This window comes from Dromaius novaehollandiae, chromosome 2, assembly GCF_036370855.1.
Source record: "Dromaius novaehollandiae isolate bDroNov1 chromosome 2, bDroNov1.hap1, whole genome shotgun sequence".
Taxonomy (NCBI): domain Eukaryota; kingdom Metazoa; phylum Chordata; class Aves; order Casuariiformes; family Dromaiidae; genus Dromaius; species Dromaius novaehollandiae.
The window spans coordinates 133,318,116-133,337,025 of NC_088099.1; the positions used below are offsets into that span (position 1 = coordinate 133,318,116).

Consider the following 18,910-nt stretch of genomic DNA (forward strand, 5'->3'; position numbering starts at 1 on the left):
TGTTTCCTTAAATTAAAGCCTCGCGAGAGGCAGTTTTGGATCAGACCAAAGCAAACATAACAAGTTACCAGACCAAATGGTATTCACCCAAGAATTCTAAAACCTCAAGGAGAAAATGGCCGATCTATCCATCATACTGCATAAAAGCCTGGTGTCAGACACTGCCTTGGTGTCAATGGCACATCGGTTTTTAGAGCTGGTTGCAAGGAGACCCTGGAGAATCACAGCAGCTAGTCTAATGTCTCAGCAGCGCAAATAAGCAGAAGCTACCAAAAAAAAAAAAAAAAGGCAGCCAGAATGTGGATAAACACAGGCTACAAAGCCATGTCAAGACTCTCCCCCCTCAAAGAAGTCCCATCTCACTAATGCACATGAATTTTTTCTCAAAAGAATTAGTAAGTGGTCGAAGTCCGAGCTGATTTGGATTTTCAAAATACATGCCAACTTCTGAACAAACGTCCCGCACCAAAAGTTCTTAAAGAAACTAAGCTGTAAGAGAGGCAGAGGGAAGGTCTTCCCATGGTAGGTAATTGGTCCAAAACAGGAAACAAATGTTAGGAAAGACTGACCTGTTTTCCCAGGTGAAGGTCACCTGACTCTTTTCTGGCTCTATGCAACTACACAACCTCTGTTATTTAACATACACATAAACGATCTAGAAAAATCAGGTGAGTCTTCAAGTGAGAGTCTGCTGATGACATTAACATGTTCATTTTGCTAAAAATGAAAGTCTGCTATGCAGCAGCAGACCTTCATTATACCCAGTGAAGGTGTAATAAAACGCAGATGAAATTCAGTGTGGGCAAATAGAATGCAATGCACCTGAGAAAAATACAGTCCAAGTACTTTACATATACTTCACTGAGCTCTAACCCAGTTACCTCATTCCCATTCTTAAGAATGATATCTGGGAGCTAGAATAGATAGATCTAGGAAGACAGCATTTGTCAAGAGTAAATTGAATGCTAAGACTATTGGGGTGGGAGGGGGGGCAACACAGAGAATTATATCCGAGATCATCATTATGTTACTGCACAACTCTATGAGGTGCCCCTATCTTTGCGCAGTTCCAGTGCTTTCCCTACCCACCTCTGCTTCAACAGTAAAATTACTGAAGGTCCAAAGGGGGGTGACAAGCATTTGAACACCCTTCATAAACTCCAGACCAGAGAAGGGACAGCTGGGGAAAGAATATAAGACAGTCTACAAAATCATGAGCAGCATGGAGAAGGTAAGTAGTCAACAATTGTTCACTTTTTCTTTTAACAAGGAAACTAGAGAACATCAAACAAAACTAGCAGGTGGTAGGTTCAAGATAAATCAAATAAAAGGAAACAGTTCTTCATACAATGTGTACTTAAGCTGCAGAACTCTGCCACAGTTCCAATGAAAGCTAAGAGTTTACACAGACTGAGAAAAGCCTAGATGAATTCATGTAAGAAAAATTCATTAAGTATCACTTATCACTTTTTCCAAGGAAGGAGATGCAAAATTAGGGAGGCTAAAGGACTATTCTGGGGACATACAAACAGAGCGCTTGCTCTGCTTCTGCTCTGTCTCTGGATGGCCTCCGCCAGTCACACCGTCAAACAGGATTCTGGATTAGGCAGACCTTTGGTCTCAACTGCTACAGCTATTCTCATGTACTAAAAAGGCAAGATCATATTTATAACGTGGTTTTAATAGCTCTTGAGAAATACATGCTTTTACTAATGCACTATTTTCATCGTTTCACTTTTCTTTCATAAGGAAACTTTATTGCAATCCATATTATCAAGAATACAAGCAAGACAGTAGTGTTCAAGAGCACCATGGCACATATGAGACAAGGACACCCAAAGTAAAGAATATCCTATCCCACTGCAATTCTACCATTTTTGTGTAAAAAATTACCCTATTTGGGCGGGGGGGGGGGAGGGAGGGGAGGGGAAAAAAATCAAAGCAAGCCTTTTATAATTTGGTTTTAACCCCTTGGGGAAAAAAGGTTGGATAAAGGTTGTGATAGAAAAGCTAGCAATACTAAATTTTGTAACACAAGCAGCATTTTTTTGTATGCTATTCAATACCTACAGTAGTTCTTAAGTTCAATTTGAGAATAACTCAAATCAAATTTGTGTTACACATTGAAATTTTAAGAACGCTGAAGCTGTATTAAAAACATTTTTTCAAGTCTGAACAAGAAAGACTTAAAAACTACATTAAGTGCTGAAAAAATAGGTCATACTTTTTCCTGTTTAAACAGAAGCTGTAATAGATGATATCAACTTAAAGCACTGGCTTGAAGTTTTACTACAGTTATAAAAAGGTACTTTAAATAACTACAACCTATTTAGGTTAAGCACTTAAAGGAATTACTGGAAGACTGGATTCAACCTTCAGCTCCAATCTACATGTCATAGTGTAACACCTTAGTTACTGGGAAAAAAAAAAAATCTATCTATCTATATATATATAAAATAGGAATTGTGTTTGTCTCCTAACTTAGGGATATGATTTTTTCCCCCAATAAATACAAAAAGCCACAGTGACTGCTGCTATAAGCAATGGAAGAACTTGCCTCTTCACAGCTTACAGGCCACCGCTACTTCCTCTAATACAGAAAAGGGGCTGCTGCCACTCTATGCTGAGCACCGCCCAAGCTTGAAGACAGTGGCACATGCTCGGTGCAGAATAAGCCTACACCTCCATCAGACACAAGGCAGCACATGCCAATGGTGAATTTTCAAAGACTTGTAACAATCAAATTTTTCACAGGTAGAGTAAATCTCACTATAATCCCAAGATTAGAGGCAAAAATCACATATCCTTGGTCGGAACCACCTAGCTCTTCAAAGAGATTACTTGGTTGTTGTTTAGTTTAGTCTAATTAAATACTTGACTTGAGATGGGGGGGAGGGGTACACAGAAAAAGTGAGCCACAATGGCTAATAACATGGCATATAATAGAAAGTATACAATCTAAACTATTTTTACCTCTAAACCTAAGCTCAACATATAATTATAGACTATCTGGCACTGTTTATTCAGGAAACAGCGCAGGACAAGTGGAAAACTTGTAGTACCAAAACTCGAGACAAAATATATTTTGTTCAGGATATATTCTTAACGCAAATATTTAAAGGAAAAGATGTAAATTCTGAAAAATGCAGGCTATTCAGACACAGAATCTAAACACTTAGGTTTTTTTAAAAATGCTAAATATCAGACCAACTCTGCTTTTAATGATCCTGTTTATCTACTTCATGAGAGTTTTAGTGAGACAAAATTAACACTTTGTAAAGAACCAAGATCACTTGATGAGAGCTGCTAGGTAAATAGCAACTATTACAAATCCCAGTATGGCAGATCTCAAAATACCTCATTATGAACCTGGTATACCAGTTTGGAATAGCACTGAAGTTCCTGGCTTCCAAACATCTGCTCAGTCCACTAGGCTTAAACAGAAGAAAGAAAAAAAAGAAAGAAAAGAACAACCATCCTAACACTCAGAGCTACACACACTAAACAGGTATTTGGTTCAGGTATCACTTCAGTGCATGATTCAAACAAAGTACATCAAATAAATTCACTGGAAGTGATTGCACTTTTTCTTAAGGTACAACAGAACTATGTGCTGCTTTACATCCAGAACTCCTCCCCACCTTTAAGTCTTGTGCTATTGCATAAAGTGCCATACAATATCAACCAGTCAGCATCAGCAAGTGGGAAAATACCGTAACCCCCCCCCCTTTTTTTTTTGACACTAAAGTATTTCTCAGTTCCTCTTATGCATTTCCTGTTCCAATGCCCACCACTACTGACTCCTCCAAATTTAATCCACTGGAATAAGCAGCCTTTAAATTAAGGTGTTATGAGGTCACATAGCAAGCAAGATGATCGGATTAAGGAGGAAGTGGAGTTAAGTTAATACTGAATCACTATTTTAAGTTCTATGTTCAAGACAAAACAGCATGATAGCCTTTCAAGTGTAAACCAATCTTCAGCCAGGAAGGCTAAGAACTTTTCTGTTAAAAAATTTTTGTCCTGCATTTCATGTTCAGATGTAAAAAGAAACAAAAATTCATCAGACAGACAAGATCTGGTCCCAGAGACAGATGTTTTACAGCTGTGCTTTGGGCTTCCTAAAGCCCATTAGAGCTAGCACATACAATTCCTAATGTAAACAAGCTGCTTTTAGCAACTACAATATTCACTCTGAACACACACAATGCTAGTCAGACCACCACTCCTCATACTGAGTTCAGCAAAAGAAATTTGTAATAATCTCAGTGTCTTGAGTTAGAATTTGCAAGTCCCCTCTCCTTCTCTTCCTGCCATCCCTGATGATTCCTGAAAGGGAATTTTTCAGATGTAAAACCTGTGGAGATGAATCTAGATGATGCACCCACATTTGCCCCCCACCACACTTTGTTTTGTTTTTGTTTTAAGAAAACTACGGTAAGCGTTTACCCTCCATGAGGTCACATAAAATTGTCCAAGTCTTGAGAAAGACAGGAAGGAAAGAGTAAAATTCCATTCCTTTACCTCCCGAGAAATACCCTTCCGTAATACTGTAAGCAGTTTACACAAAACAACTAGGGTTCTTCAGAAAACAGTTTCTCATGTTCCATTCCTGCTACTCTGAAAGAGTTATCTTAAAGCATTAGGTATCCTGAGCATGATACAGAAACAACACTCCCGAAGGTAATTTTTTGTAAGGTGTCCATTCCTTATCTGAACAGTATAGCATAAACTGCCCATTTCCCTCTCTGGAAAGCAGCAATAGCATAGTATTACTAAGAGTAACTAAGCAGCATGTTATTTTACCTCCAATACAAACTCTCTCCACCAATTTTATTATATTTTCACCAAATAAGAGCGATGAGACTGGGACTAAGTTACACATGTTCATTTCAGTATGAGAAAGCTTTAGACTATGACAGGAAGTAACTCAGTCTTATCCATCTGCTGACTGAGATCAAGAAATCTCATACAATCTCAAGCTAACATAGGAATATTCTAGATACTTGGGATAAAAAGCTAAATAACTGAATCCACTGAACTAAATGTTAATTTGATAACATTTGAGACATACAAATTGACTCAGAAGGTTAAGGAACCCAATGGAGAACTTGAAGCTTACCAAAAAAGTAGAATAGAACCATCTACTTTCTGGTGAATAAGTAGTTTTAAAGATGAAAAACTTTAAATTTGAGATCTCAGACGAGCCATTTGTACATCAGTAAATCTTTAAGTTTTTTATTCTTCTACCTCAAGAGGAAAACTGTGATTTCTGGGCAGCAATTTATTACTTCTAACTGTTCATAGCATGTAATCCATACTACTGCTGGAATAAACACATTTTCATATCAGTTTGAGCTCAAGCCAGCATATTTTTCTCTTGGTGTCCTTTGTTTCACAACTGATTATTTGAATCCTGTTTCTCCAGTGAAGGTTCCCAGGCAGCTGATCCAATCCACTTGCTCGCTGCCATCAAAAGAAAAAGGCTTGGTCTTTTCCAAGCCCCCGTTCATCCCCCGCCCTGCCCAGCCCCCCCCCCCCCCCCCCCCCCCCCCCCCCCCCCCAGTACCAGCTCTGGTGTTAATCACACCCTTTTATGAGCCGGTTTGATTCATTACAATAGCAAAATGCTCTCCATTTTACTGAATTATTTTTCTGCCATTTTAGTGAACTAAAGTGGTTTGCAGAAGGATCTGACAAGCACTGCTGCTACAGCAAAGTTGCAGAGCCATGCGGGTGGGAACAAGGCTGCAGAGTGACAAAGGCAGCGTGCAAACTTCTTTCAGAACAGTGTCCCATTAAATTGGCTCACTGCATTTCATCAAACTATACTCTGACTTATACATGATTACCTTGGCAACAAGACATTCAGTAGCCTTCAACTATCTTAAGAGCTACAAAATAATTTATTGTAGTAAAAATAATTAGGTTATCCTTATACAGATTTAAGTACAGCTGAAAAAATTAAAGTTCTTACAAAAGTAACAGTAACGCAAGGATAACTCAATTAGAAGAGTAGGATAAAGAAAGCTTTGCAGGTTTCATCCAAGTTTAAAAGGAAAAAAAATTCCACATACCAAACTTTGTGAAAGTGACCACCGATTTAAAAAGCTTTAATAGAGAAAAGATACAAAAAAGTACTTCTGATAAGGAAAAAGTTGCAAGAATTTTTAATACAAATGAGAAATCTTTTCTCCTGGAAACATCACCTGTATCAAAGTAAACGTATTACAGAAGTTGATACAGCTGTTTTCTTAAAATCCAAGAGAAAGAATTTGGAAGAAGGTAGTAAAGCCAATAAGTTGTGAGCTATGCTACCACAGGACAGTGACAGTTTGCTCTAGATGCCTAATTCTAGGTTTTATGACCAGTGATTTGTCTACAGGTGGACCTGCCTTGTTCTGGGACGGACTGCCTACTGTATATGTGCCATTTCACTTGAGAAGCGAGAAGTGAACGTGCATCAAACGTATTGTTCCCACAGCCGAAGTGAATCGATCACAGAGCAAATGGGACAGCTCAGCTGCCAAAATCCTTAAACTGCAATTCACACACAGTTCATTGCATACCTGAAGACACCTCAACAGAAAGAGCTCATTTCAGCATGCACTTAAAAGAAAAGATGTCCTTCTCCAAAACATCACCTACATTGCCATCATTATACCATATCAGTATGTGGATTTTCAGCCTTCCTAACCTTACCAGCTGCCTACCAAAAATCTTTATGTTGGACAGCCACAAAAACACGCTACGTATCTCGAAGTGCTACAGAGAGCTCTGAGAATACGCCACAAAAGACAGCAGCAGATCCTCGGAAGTCCCAGTGGGAGACAAGATCAGGCATGCAGCTGGCATCCCAGATGACCCTGCAATGACTGCTTCCAAGAGCCCCTACTAGCTCACTTCCTCCCACAGAAAAATTCGTATTACCCAACCATCCCCACAGCGCACAGTCCAGGTGCACTGTTAGGCATGCGACAATCTCAGCAGGGAAACTGCACATGAACCAAAGGTTGACCACCTTTCATCTACAGGCAGGTGTTCTAGTTTGGGATTTTTTATTTTTGGTGGGGTGGGAGAGAGAATTAGTGGTGGCAAGAGAGAAACAGAAACACCAAGAGGAGAGACTGAATCTTTAAAATACCTTTACTGTGTTAGGAAAAATTCATATGAAAACAGAGTTGAAAGCAATTCCTTTCATTTGTATTTTATCCAGCTGCCATCTTCTTGGCAGCCAAGATTTTCTTTTTAAAAACCTCAAAACCGTGTCACCATTTGTTTGGGGGGTGTTTAGCTTAGATAGCTGGTTCTCCAGGAAATAAGAGCTCAGTCACCTTAAACATAACATTTCTTTGAATATAACCATGATAAATGAAAAGACACACAGAACACTTTTACCCCCTTTCCATCAGTCATCTTCTTTTCTTGGCTTCAGTGCAAGATCTAACACTCTTGACTATGAAGGCTACCTACTACAATAATTATCGGACCCACGTTGGAAGGTGTGTTTCTGTTCTAGTGCCGTCTTTAACAAGCTAATTCTTCCAACAGCAGAGCCATTTCCAGGAAACAACTCCTTCCTTCTGCATGACTGCCACAAAGTTCAAATCCTGGCCTTGCTTAGAAAAAAGTACATTTACTAAGAGTTGCTAGCATGAGTAAGGTGGCATGAGCTAGGGATTACTGCAGAACTGTAGTGAAGCAGAAATGCAGGTGAAACTGATGCATTTTCTTTTTCCAGTAACCTCTTACAAGGTTACAATGGAATTAAGGTAAACTCTGATAGGGTTACAATGGAATTAAAGAGTCATGTAACTGCCATACACTTACTCCCTTCCAGAAGAACCAAAATTAACATATACCTTGGCAGATCAAGAAAAAAAGGAGGGAAAGTGAAGCTGAAGCCTGCTTATTCACTTCCCCTCTAAAGAGACAAGAATGACTACATTAAGAGGAAGAATAAGGTTGTACCCCATTCCACATAGCTAAGTGAATGCAAAGCATAGCAGACACCTCATAACAGTACTGATAAATAAAGTGAATTACTCAGCAAGTCTCTCACAGACTTACCTCCTGAGGCAGTCAAGAAACCTCTATTTAACTCACTTTCTGAATGATTCCTTCCTAAATCAAGAGAGATATTAAATTGCTCACTATAAACTCCCAGTTTAATTCTTCACAGTTAAAACTACTTGAGGCAAAAATTACACTCTTAGCAAGAATCTCCTCATCAGGATTTAAAGGAATCTCTGAACTCACATAAGCAAGGGCTAGAATGACATAGGGCCTTTGCTTAAGCCATCCTGAGACAACCATACCACCCTGTGAAGTCTGCAAGAAATATGGGCCAAAATACAGTACCTATCCCAGAAGCCAGAAACACAGGCCAAGCACCTCCTCTCAAACCAACAAACTTAGAAGAAGACCTATCTGATTTTTGCCTGGCAATAAACAATCAAATCCAACAACTAGCTACTCCAGTCCCAAAAGAGCAAAAACTAGAGCACATCCTCAAAAAGCCACAAGAACTATATAGATACCTGCCAAAAAATTGAGACAAAAATTTGTATTTCTGAACCTTATACCAAGCTTTTTTTTTTTTTTCCTTTATTCTGGTTATTTAGGTATTTCCACTCGCATATAAACAACAAAACAACATATATTCAAATTCAGAAGCAAAACAACTAAGTTACTTGGAATGCCAGACTTCTGGACTTCGGATATGCTCTCCTACCCAGGAATACTTAAGATTTTGAAAACACTTGTTATGCCCTAAACTGCTAATTAAGATGCATTCCTGAAACTTACTAGTCTCTCACCTATGTGCAATTTTATCTCAGCCTTATCATAGCGATACTTGAACATCTGTCAGCCTCATTGTTACCTGCCTTTCTTTAATCCTCCTTCTGAAAATCCTCCACTGAAAATTATTACTCCTTTTGTTGAACATTAAAAATAATAATAATAAAGTCAGATATGCATTCTCACTCGTTGTCTTATTTTCATCTCTAAAAATTATAAATCACTATTCTTTACAGTCCAGAATAGCTCAGACTTTCTTGTAAAATATTCTATGAAGTAACATTTCAGTTTTGGATTTTGATGTCTGCAGCTACATGGACCAACAAAAACAGCCTTTCTGAAGCAAGGTATATTTTCATATAACAAGCTATCATCAACTTGGGACTTCTCACTTACTAGCTCACTCAAGTTATTAATACCAAAGACCTTAACAGAATTTCTCTATTCCTCTCACATAAGGGTTTGCTTAATATTTCTCCCAGGACAGCACTACCCCAGTACTCTCTGATCAAGGCCTTATTGTTTGTTCTCTTTCTGTCCTATCACTGAATCTCTGCATTTCTAAAATTCCAGCTTTCAATTCAGTTTTAGATAGTTTTTCCTTGAATTCTCTCTCAAAAAATGCCCAGTACTCCTTAACACCTAGAAATTACCTTTTCATAAATCCTGTTTACCCAGTTAACAAATCCACAGCCTTCCTATTTTAAGATCCAGGACAAAAGTATCTTTAATAAAGTCTTCCTTGGACTTGATCCAGATTCTGATCTACTTTACCACTGGTCACATTGTCTTCATTCTCCCAACCTTCTCTACTCCTTTGAAAAATTTCACAATTCCCTATGTGAGCTCCTCCCTGTCCCCCCTCTCCCCCTCCAAATTTCATTCTCTAGAAAGATGCATCCTACAACTGTTGGCTCCATTTTATGTGAAGTGAAATATGACTAGACTCTCCCCCCCACTCCCAAGTACTTCATACACAGAGCAAGAAGAAACACTTCTTACAGCTCTATTCCTTAACCACTAAACAATTTTGGAATGCAGTTTTCCTGAAAAACAAAAATTGATGCAAAGCTTTGAAGTGACCAAAATACACTCCTATTCAAAGGCTCATGAAGAATCTCCAGAAAGCTGCCAGCAAGCTGCAATACTAAGTGTCAGACATGACCCATTCTGGCACTCCAGTGGTCACATATCCATTGCCTCTTGCCAGGCAGCTCCTATATCCTAATAACATGAGATTTCATCAGGCTTTGGTGCAGCCAGTGAACTCCTTCCATATTGACAAAAAAAGATCCTTTATGCTTTGGGTAGAAAGCAAAATTAAGAGTTGAAATGCATGTTTATTTTGCAACATATCCTAATTATCTAAGACTAGCAAGAAAAATGCAACTCTGCTCAGCAAACAAAGAGGAGTATAAATTGGAAAGCAGATTAAAAACCTGGTAGGAGAGACAGAGTCTGAAGACAAAAAAAAAAAAAAGAAAAAAATCTATGGGAAGGCTAAGAGGGGGTAGAACAGAGAGAGAAAGAGGGAAAAAGAAAAGGTTTAGATTTTAGAGCAGGACTGTTTTATCCCTGAATTAAAAAAATAGAAAGCCACACACTGTACATTTGATGTACTTGTCCATTAAAATACTCTAAGAAATGACGCTTACTTTGTGGACAGAAATCAAAACAAACAGTAGGGTAGGCCAATTTATTCTAAAATTGCCAAGAAGTAATTTTACAGCCAGCTACCTGTTGAAGTTGTAGCAGAAAATAGAGAGCTCAGCTGAATAGCTTACAAAGTGACTCAATGATATTAAAATTACAGCGTTTCCAAATTATTCAGCATTGGATTCTCTAGCACGCTAGCTATTGCCAGGCCGGTAAGTTCCTGTCCTATTTGCTGTGATTACCAGCCCATATTTAAATAAACTCTGAACAGAATAACCTCCAGGACCAAGATTGTATACGTGAAATTTAATTTTCCCCTCAGAACCATTAGGAAGAAGGCAGACATTTTGGCTGCAGTGACTTTTTCCAGACAATTGATTCCTGAAGTTATTTATTCCCCACCATTCCCCTCAAGGCCCTCTCGTCACAGCAGTTGTCTATGTCAGAGGAAGGTTGGATGCAGCTCCCATGAAAACCAAGCAAAACCACACCCAAAATAGCTATATAGGTCACTACAAAGCAAAGTGATCTCTACATCATGCCAGCAAGGGCTTGTGGTTAGTTCCTATATGCCAATAAGCTTTCCAAATAGAACATTATGATACTATACCAATACAGTAGCTCATTGGATAATTAATACTCTTTTACCAAATTTTAACTTTTAAATTAGGACAAATCATTAACTATTATCACCAGTTTTTAAAGAAGAATACATTTAGCAAAAGAGGCACCAAAATAGTCAGGATTCTTAGAAACAGCTACTGAGCAGCATTAATGATATTAGAAAACCCAATGGCACGAAGATCATTGGTTTTGACTTGGCTTCTTCTAGGTGCATGTTTGCATCTTCGAAAAATCACAGTGTTGGAAGCTAAGAACTAATCAGCTTTTGTATGCTTAAGAATATACTTAAGAGCTTTGTTGTCATATTCAGACACTTGGAATGTGTCCTTTAGGTCACAGACTCCCCCCCCCCCCCCCCCGTCTTCCAACTTTTTCTTCCAAATAAGAATTTTGATGCATAACTATGATGCAATATTGCCAGAGTGACTGATCTCTGGTGAAATAAGAGCTACTAAAAGTTAAAGTTAGATTCTACAGATGGAAAGAAATCAAGGGGAAGAGCTTTCTCATCAGGTTTTAATATCTTATCAGAATCCGAACAAAAGCATAAATTGTATTGGGACTTAAGTCTTCATTTGCTTTTGCGTTGTTGCCAAAAATATAGAAAATGTTTGATATTTTCTCCAGAAACTCCAATGTAGTTTGTATTTATGTAAACAAGCTATTCACAGACATAAAAATTATGAAAAGTGATGGAAGTTAGCATCTGTCATAACAATGAAGGTAAACAGATGCAGTATATTAATACATTAACTTTTCTGCTGGAGAAGTTAGATCTAAAACCTTACTTACATACAAAAGACCATTTGTAAAAAAGTTTAATTTTTTACAAAAATTTGCAGAGTTTTCTTATGTAGACAGGGAACATAAAAGTAACATAAAAGTGTCATCCATGTTACCTACAGGCATCAGTTAAGCAGATCATAAGTCTGAGCAGTTGGCAATTTGTTCAGAGCAGCCAAAACCGAAAGGGTTTGGAAGTCAGGATTTTAAGTCGGGGGGAGGGGATTTGTCATGCAGTTGTCCATATCCTGGCTAGCCAGACAATTTTACTTGAATAGTGATAATGCCAGATTCACGAAACCAAATACCAACCAGCAGATTCTAAAAGCTTTCCATCTGAAAATTAATACAAAAATAAAATGACCTGGAAATAAGGGATAGAGATAAGGTATACAATTTAAGGCAATGTACAGGTTTATTTCCATCCTCTTTATTTACTTTTTCCCTCCTCCTCCTATCTAAACAACCGTTATGTATCATGCCATATTCTAAAGGTATAAAAACAAAACAAAAACCAAACACCCAGATGCTATAGGATGCTACAGATACGGCGAACCATATAGAGTCTCAATATACCATTTAAGAAGCTCTTTGAAAACCCGCAAAATTCCTATTACTCACGCATTTCACCTTTAAGAAACTCACGTTTGGGGTTTTTGTTTGTTTGTTTTAAGCCCATGTTGTATTCTTATGTAGAAAATTCTTCTTAAGTAAAGGGCCTAGGCCACTTCCTGCTTGAACAGCTAAAGTTTGCAGCAACACGCCTTATGCAGACTACAGAACTTGGTTAGAACCTCACTCTGCAGAAGGGCACAACGTGCCCAGGGAAATCAAGATGTGACCTGTGCTACCTCCAGACCTAGCAGCAGATATAGTCTTCAAAATACCTAGCAAAGTTGAAAAAACTTCGCTTATCGGTCTGTTTCATATTTACTTGCAAATAGTTTGTTTTGCATGTTCTAAAATCCTAGTATTATTTGAACACAACAGAAAAATACTGTGGACCTTACTCAAAAACATTTGAATCAAAACAACAAATAACTCTCCTGAAAATGCTACAATATTGTTAACTGACCCATCTACATATAATGAGAGGTCCTCACAGAGCTCTTTTCAACTAACCCTTCACATTTCCACATTAACCAAATTTAAAGGAAAATGGTGACAGCTCCGATCTTCTAGCATTGTAGGGATTTCTGATTTCAATAAACAGTAGTCCTTTATATCTCATTATGACTAATATTTTTACATTACCATGCCCTGATAAAAATAATATTTTCCTAAAGGGATTGCTCTAACTATTATCAAAACTTTGCTTAATTACTGAAAAGACAATTATTTTGGATTTCAATTCTGAGCACTTTTTTTTTTTCCACTTTATGATAATCTAAATGGGATTTACAAGTAATAACAGAAACACCATTACATTGTTAAATATTTTGTAAGATATTTGGTCAGATATGATTATCTGATTAGTATTAGACAATCACTAATTCAGTTAAACTTGCAACCACAAGCATTTATCACTCAGAGTCTGCTGTAGAGATTTCAAAATGATCTTTAAGCTTTTTTCTGTAAGAAATATATAAGGAGATTTAAACTAACCAGTTCAAGTGAACAGAAAAGCAGAACAGACATTGTGCGAGTCTGTGGCATTTTCCAATGCCATAATAAGGGAAATTCTGTTTTGTAAAACTGTTTCAAACGTCAATGGATGTCTCATATAAAAATTAATTACTTTTTCCAAGCAGTTGTGGTTTTATCTTACAGAAGTTCAGCAACATACTATCAAAAGATCTGTGAAACACTGAGTACCTTTATAACACCAAGCAAGAGAAAACAAGCAACATTCCCACTTTTAGTAGCTGGAGACTGAAAACGTTAAGAACCTAATTGTTCTAATCACCTGTTACAAACCTCAGAAACAAATGGTTATTTTCCCCGGTGCTACATCTTATTTTAAAAAGCATTACTAGAATTTTTCCACTATTCCACATTAAAAATTCACACCCTTTAGAAGAAGCCCTCTCAAAGTATCTCCTCACTGTTAAGTTTGTCAGCAACCCTGTTGTCTAGAACGTGTTTTATGTAAAGCAACGTGATTCTTTTTTAATGAAAGAAACTTTCAGGATAGAAACTAGAGAGCTTAGAAGTTCCTCTCTTAGCAGCGCCTAGCAATGCAAAGGAGAGTTCTGCAAACGTGCCCCAAGCATCCAGCTACATTTAGCTTTCAGCCTTTTTATTATCATTGTCAATGAATGGGCCCCAGTCAAATTAAAGCTGCCATTTTAGGTTAAAGACTAGAGAGCCTCTGTTGTGCAACAGCGAGACAAAAACACTCCAAGCGACAGATGCAGCATTCTCATTGGAAAATGATGGATTTCAACTTTTATAAAAAAAAAAAAAATACTGATCATGCTTTTTAATATGAATTATATATTGATACTCACACATTACCGCAAACTAACAGGATTTATAATTGGGATAAATCAGCTACCCATGCTGCTAAGGTCATAGTCATTAAGATTTTTTTGCCGTCGTTAGAATGGATGATCTGTGAGGAAACGAACAGAAACATTTTTTGTTCAACTTGCTTGTTTGTATCTCTCTGCTAGTCCCATATACTACGAGGAAAAAAAAAAAAAAGAAAAAAAAGACAAACGCATTCTCCCGAAAGCCGTCTTCTAGTATAAACACAGCTCGGAATCTGCTTTGATGAAAGTAAAATCGAGACGCACATCTACACCGAAACAAACTTATTGCATTGAGGTTATTCTGATATTCCCTGAGCCTAAAATCCACGAAAGACTAAGTGACTGGAAAAGCTGCTCGCAAATGAAAAATCGCCCTTTTATATAGTTGGGAGGCACATTCAGTGCCTTCCCAAACGAAAACAAAGGCAGAAAGTGGGTAAGTACGGGGAGAGTTGCGTGGTGCATCCCTCAGCAATTCAAAGGGAACTCCCCGGGCATTGCTACTTTTCTTTTGTCCATTGTCTGTTTAAAAAAAACTAGTTTAAACCCAGGCGTGAGCACTGTGTAAAAGTGATCTAAGGAAACCGGTTCGGCTTCCAGTCCGTGCCCCCCAAACCGCCCCCTTCCCAAGCGCCGTGCAACACCCCCCCCCCCCACAAACACACACCAAAAAAAAAGGGGGGGGGGCGGGAAGGAAGAGAAACCACGGGCGCGGGCAGCGCCCCGGCCGGAGGGGACCCCACCGCGCGGAGCGTGTCCCCTTATGTAACGCTATCAGGATAAATGAATGCAATGCAATGATGGCTGCTCATTGCCTGCAGCTCCTTCTCCCAGAGACTCACCAACAACCCTGCCCCCTCCCCCCGCACACCACACACACGCACACGCTGTCCGCTTCCCACTTCCAGCGGCCCCGCACGCAGCGCCGCCGCCCCGCCCGCCCCGGCGCGGCGCAGCGCAGCCCGCCGGCCCCGTTTCCCCGTGAATCACACACAAACAACCCCCCCCAGCTCCCTGACCGCTTGGCCTCAAACCACCTTTTCCGCTCGCCCTCAGAGCGGCCCGCACCGCGGAGGGGGCAACCCGGCCCCGACCCCCGCGCGCCGCCCGCCCGCGGCCCGACCCGGCGGCGGGGCACGGCGGCCGCCGCGCGGGCGAAGCCCCTATTATGCGGCGGCCGCCGGCCCCATCGGGCTCGCCGAGGCAGCGTCCTCCCTCCCCCCCCGCTCCTCTTTCTTCTCCGGCCGTTGGAGGCAGCCGGACCCCCGCCCCCGCCGTGCCCCCTCCCGCCGCCGCCGCGCAGGACAATCGCCCCCGCCGCACCGGCGGCCGCGCGGCACCGCGTGCTCCCTGCGCCCGCCCCCCGCCGCCCTTCCTGCCGCCCGCCGCCGCCACCCACCACCTGGCCTCGGCGGGGTGCCCCGGCCGGCGCGGCGCGGCCCGGCGGCGGCCAGCTCCGCGGCCCCATGTGCCGGCGCGGAGCGCGGCGGCGGCGGGCGGGGCCGGGCCGCGGCGTGCGCGGCGGGGAAGCGCCCTCACTTTGTTAGCGCTTGTTGTGCTGCTGCGGCCGGGAGCCGTCAGCGTGGTCAGGGGGGGGAGCGCTCCCGCGGCCATCCCGCCCGCCGCCGCGCAGTTTCGCCCAACTTTTCCTGGATTTTCCGCCGCCCTCCAAACTTGCGGCGCGGGGCCGAGGCGCGGGGGCGGCCGGGGGGGAAGGGGGGCCGTCGCTCCGGCTCCCCGCGCCGCCGCTCCGCTCCGCTCCCCTCCCCCGAGGCGAGGCGAGGCGGCCGGAGCACAACAAAAAGCCATTTACACCGGGAAAGTGCCCTTCTGGGCCCCCCCACCCCCCGACGGCGGGGACCTGCCGCGGTGCGCCCGACCGGCGTGTCCCCCCCCGCGCCCTCCCTCCGCGCCGAGCGAGGTGCGCGGTCACTCACCGGGCCGGTGCGGGGCCGTTGGGGCCGGTGTCCCCCTCTCGCTCCCTCGCCGCGGGGCCGGGGAGGAGGAGGGGACACGCTCCGGAGTTGGTGCGGCTGCCGGGGGGGCGAGGCGGGGTGCGGGTCTCTCCTCACACACACGCACACACACGCACGGAGTTGCTCGCTCGCACCGGGGCTGGGCTAAGAGGGGAGGAGGGGGGAGATCCCTGACCAGGGCGGGCGGGCGAAGGAGGGGTGAAAGGGAGGGGAGGGAGAGGAAGGGTCAGCGCGGGTCTCGGGTAGTTTCGGGGTCTCCGCCGGGTCCCGGCTCCGCTTCGCTCCTTTGTGTAATTTCACTCGATTCAAGTTTAATCCGATAGTTCCCGAGCGCGTCCGCAGGAGCCGAGCCGAGCCGAGCGAGACACCAGCCAGCCAGGCGGCTGCCGCTGCTACCGCCCCCTGCGCTCGCTCGCCCGCCCAGCCCGCCCGCCCGCTCCCTCCCTCCCGCAGCCACAAGGCGCGCCCCCGACACCGCCCCCTCCCCGGGGGCGAGCGCGGCCGCACGCCCCGCCCCTCCGCGCACGTCACTGCACCGCCCGGCATAATTTATGCAACGAGAAAAAACCGTCCGGCCCCGGGCGCGGGTGGGGGAGGGGCGAGGGGTCACTAACCTTCCCCTCAGCCCCAACCCGCCAGCGCCCCGCCGGGGCTCCCGCCGCGCCGACCGCCCGGCCCCGCCGCCGCCGGGCCACGGAAGCGCTGCCCCGCCGCGGGGGCCGAGCCGCAGCCCCCTCCCGCCGCGGCGCGGCGGCGCAGGGCACGCGGGTGCTGCGCGGACGGGGAGAGGCTCCTGCCCATGCAAATCCGCCGCGCGCCCCGCCCCGCCCCGTCCGCCCGGTCACCGGCGGAGGTGGCAGCACCGCCACAGCGGGCACGGCCGCTCCGCAAGCCGCGGGGTCAGCGCCGGACCGGCCACACAGGGCGAGCCGGTGCCGCGGGTGCGGCGCGTCCCGGGAAACTCGCTGAGGCGCTGGCCGGGGCGGGGGAGGGGTGGCGGGGGGGGGTTGGTCCCGCGCGTCAAACTTCCCAACCGCGAAGTAAAACCGCCAGAGGCGCCGGGGGGGGGGGGTTGGAGGGGAGCCGGGGGGGGGGGAGCCGCCGTCGCTGCCCCACCCCGGGCCGCCCGGCGCGAGGGCCGGGCTGCGGCAGGGTCACGCGAGTCCTCGATTTAGGGTGAACTTTGTCTCGAGAGGATCAAGTTTTCAAAATAAAGCATCCGTTAAACGATCTGTCTCCCAAAAGCGTCCTTTATTCCAAATGGACCCCCCTTTTTTTTCTTTTAAATACATGTTTCCATTAGTTTGATGATACTGAAGAGTTTGTGGAGGCCGATTCCATATTTGTAAGTTATAAATTCAAATTCATGATACAAACGGAAACAAACTCATTCCGTAAGTAAATTATACAAATCCCACCAAAAAAAAAGATTACCAGTAGCCTGCTTAAGTGTCTTTCTGAATTGCGCTGGAAACTACATAAGCATCTTTAAAGTATAAAGAGATTACAATGTACCACTAGTGTAAAGATGCTCAGAGTTACAGGAATTTTAAGCAATTTGTCTGACTAGACAACTTTTTACCATTGTTGCCTGTGGCAGGTTGGAGAGGGGAAAAAAAAGTCATGTGCTGCTGCCTGAGTAGGTGTACCTCCCCCTCGCCCTGCTCCCGCAGCACCTTTTAGGGCACTGTTTGCTACACCCACAAACACATTCTTTTATGGGAAAGAGTCAGACTAACAGAAAAGACATCGTCGTAGGACCTCTCACAGTTTTTCCACTATACCCCCTTAACGCACACACACACATTACTAAGCCAAGGAGCTGGCCCCACGCAGTGTGAACGTCAACAGCTCCTCTCATGTCTTGGGTTATTTGCTCCACTGATCCAGGCGTCCAAGTTACTGCTGCAACCTTAAGGACCACTGCAGGCACAGAAAGTATTTTAGGCTTCTCTGGGGAAAGCCTGAAAGTCAGACTACTACATCACATAGTTCTCTGCAGACCTATTCAATCTCTGTCTTCTTGGATTTATGAGGAAAGCATTTTTATGGGAGAGGGGGCAGTTTGCAGAGAGGCATCACTGCTTCTCATGCACCAGGGTCCACACGGTCACCCAGAGACATGACCAGCAATCAAAGCAGATGACGCTGTCCTATGCTTTCAACTGAAAAAGGTGTTGAAAACCTGACAGCACATGATGGTGCTGTATAATACATTCCCTGTTCCTCATAGTGGTCTACCAAAAAGTTAAAAATAGCAAGTGGAAACAGCGTTTAAGAAACTCTAAAGCAGTTTTCAGTGCACATGCCCGGAGTATGCTTCTACCAAATTTGCTGGGTTTACGATCATTCTATTTTTAAAATATATTTCTCTACTTTGTGCAAAAGCTACAGAGACACATCCTTCCAGGTTACTAAGTGTAATCGAATCAGTTTCAGTTTTCTCTTGCAGTGTGTTGACAAACCAGAGAGAGAGTAAACAGCCTAGAAAAAATAGTTACTTACCTGAAATGCTGCTTTTCTGCACATACCATTTAACTGCATTCCTGCTCCGGCAGCCAAGCACCTTAGCGAGGCATGAGTCAATCAGGAACT

The 18,910-nt window shown here is 43.4% G+C and overlaps 1 protein-coding gene across 7 annotated transcripts in view; it reads right to left on the bottom strand.

Annotated features, from left to right (window-relative positions):
* Nucleotides 1-16,746, bottom strand: part of CHD7 (chromodomain helicase DNA binding protein 7) — a 130,551-nt gene extending 113,805 nt beyond the window's left edge. For 5 of the 7 annotated variants that reach the window (XM_064507495.1, XM_064507498.1, XM_064507497.1 and 2 more), the window contains exon 1: nucleotides 16,277-16,746. The gene's annotated coding sequence lies outside the window, so the exon portion shown is untranslated. Of the gene's footprint in view, nucleotides 1-14,315; nucleotides 14,420-15,738; nucleotides 15,825-16,276 lie in introns of those variants that run through there. The other 2 variants (XM_064507493.1, XM_064507494.1) reach the window with 2 other exon arrangements.
* Between the last annotated feature and the right edge of the window lie 2,164 nt (nucleotides 16,747-18,910).